Genomic DNA, 2945 nt, shown 5'->3' with positions numbered 1-2945 from the left:
TACTTGACGCTGATTGGCGGAGACTGTTCCAGGAGGCGGTGCCTGTCATTACAGCTGATCCCCCAGCAGTCCCCATCTTTACCACGCTGCTGCCTGTTCTTCCTCTGCTGGGGACTGCTGCCACACAATTTGAGCGTTATCGCCATCAGCTGGTGTAAAGCGAGGACTGTTTTAAAGGATTAGAGTTCTCTCTGTATTAAGCCTACATGCCGTGTGTTGGAGACGGTGCTGCTCTGCAGTGACAGAGAGTTAAAACTTTGCTTCAAACTGTCTTTCCCCTGATCTTGCTCTCTGTATTGACGTTCTCGTACTGAATTGACATCTTTCTCCAGTCTCACACAGTTAGAACCCGTTCTCCAGTCCATGTTGTAGCTGCACTTTATTTTTCCTAGTTTATTGACGTAGTTTCCTTAATATTCCGTATGCATCAAAATCCTCGTCTTTTTATTGAATGAGTGTCCTGGTTCAGCTGATCATGAGGTGGAGCTGCTGCATATTGACTCACAGCATCTCTGACTGCAGCTCTGCCTTCTCTGTTAAACAAAAGCGCAGGTGGAATAATATTTATGATTTTTTTTTTTTTTTTTTTTTTACTTTTCACGGATCAGACCCAGTCAAACCGGGACATCGTTTCACTTCCGACCGTTCTTCAAAAAAAAAAAAAAAAAAAAAAAAAAGGAAAAAAGAAAGAAAAGTGTGTCATGGTAAATTAGCATCAACTCTCTCAGTTTTAAATAAAATATACCAGTGATTCATGAGGAGATCCCTGGTTAGTCGCCGCGTTTATCAGCTAAATAACTGGAAGCGAGGGAATAAACACTGACAGGTGACATGGCCACATGTGGAAATAACTCATTAATTAACTGTAGGAGCAGATTGACACGCTTACCGAGGGAAGTCATTGTCAGCTGTTCTATCCGCTGAACTTTCTGACCTACTGGTTCACATAAATCCAAAGAAAACATCTGACCACCGCTACTTTGATTCATACCATCTGTGGTCAGTTTGAGATTTTCTTTTAAAGTTAAAACGATGAAACGCCGATAAACCTCAGACTGGTAGATCTCCGTTATGCAAAGACCCGCCCTACTCTCTTTCTGATTGGCTAATGTCCTGGCTCTGCCATATATATATATATATATATATATATATATATATATATATATATATATATATATATATATATATATATATATGTGTGTGTGTGTGTATATATATATATATATATATGTTTTTGTATATTGTTATTTATATATTTATAAATGTTGTTTATATATATTTATATAAATAAATAACATGCAAAATATTTAAGCACATGACTTTCTCAGTACTTGATAGTTTTAGTACATAACATAAAAGTATATGGCATTTGACATATTAAAAGTCTTAAGTAGTGTTGTGCCGATGCCATTTTTTGGCCCCGATACTGATACCCGATACCTGGCTGTGCAGTATTGGCCGATACCGATACCATCTGTTTGAAATTGATGTGTGTGTGTGTGTGTGTATATGAAGAACTGCATACTACTTAGGGTAGTAGAACTTTTTATTGCCTGGAATGGGTGACAATAGTTGAATAAACTTTTGGCTCTCAAAGGCCAAAATAGTGGCCTTTGTATAATAGTGCAACAGTAAGACAGTAAAATTACATTAATAATTGAATAATCTCTTTTAAACCCTGAGTTTTGGCTCTCAAATGGCAAAATAGTGCAACTTTCATGGACTTATATAACATGTATAATACTAGTCGGGAGAGAGAAGGCTGCGTTCAAGTGACATACAGACATCAAAATGGTATCGGTGCCCTGTTTGTTGGTACTCGCCGATACCGATACCGATACTACCATTTTAGTGCTGGATTGGGGCCTGGTCCCATACTGGTATCGGTATCGGTGCAACACTAGTCTTAAGCCCTCCCTGAACATGAGAAAATCCTCATTATTCGATGCTGTAGTGCACATATTCCCTAGTTACTGGAGGAAAATAGGGAGTACCAATATGGCAGCTGGTGGCTTTAAAGCGACTGGTTCTAACAGTGGGCTGTTAGCAATCCAGTGTATAATAGAGATCAGTGGTTTGGGACGGACACTTAAAGTTACCGTGGTTACCGTGGAGCGGTTGGGCGTTTTTTTTTTTTTTTTTTTTATTCACAGTTCTGCTGCTCTGGGAATTTATGCTAGTTCAGAATATCCTACCGGAGCACTTCTACTTAACTAAACTATATATAACTACACTATATTGCCAAAAGTATTCGCTCACCTGCTTTAAGTCACTTATGAGCTTAAGTAACATCCCATTCCTATTCGATTAGTCGGCCGTGTTACCATTCTAGGAAAAAAAAAGAGCATGGTAGAATAAACGAGCAACATATTTTTTATTTGTAGTTAAACAGAGAAAACATTGAGATTGGTATGTTTCTCAATCTTGAATACATGTTTTGCAATTTGAAACATGAACTTGTGTTTTAACGATCCAACAAATGCCTCTTCTGATATTAAAGAAATACCATTAATCTTGGTCTATTCAGCTAAGAACACAAAAAATACATAGATTCATAAACTAATTGCGTTGAAAAGGTACTGATATGCTGAATAATTATAGTTCGATCAAAGTTTGCAATGTGATTTTTGGTACAGTCATAGTATCTTATTTATGTTGAAGAGCAATAAGAGCTTGCTGCAAGAGCTTGCAGCAATAATAGAGGTCGATGATTGGGCACGGGGAGAGAGCTGCATAGAGGAGCACATGGTTTTTCTGACCGTGTTAAGATAAGTGAGGAAGTGGAAAGTTTATTGAGCATGTTTGTCAAGAATGCTCAAGCTGTGGAATATTTAGTAAATTTTTATTTTTTGTTATCTTTTTTAATAAACGGAAAAACGAAGAGTTTACCTGAACACTTGATTTGTTGTTGGAAACACACGCCAAATGCTGCCTCTCTCAAGCCT

The sequence above is a fragment of the Fundulus heteroclitus genome, chromosome 5 (genome assembly GCF_011125445.2).
Source record: "Fundulus heteroclitus isolate FHET01 chromosome 5, MU-UCD_Fhet_4.1, whole genome shotgun sequence".
Classification (NCBI taxonomy): domain Eukaryota; kingdom Metazoa; phylum Chordata; class Actinopteri; order Cyprinodontiformes; family Fundulidae; genus Fundulus; species Fundulus heteroclitus.
The sequence above is the reverse complement of the archived record's forward strand: the minus strand, read 5'-3'. Positions refer to the sequence as shown.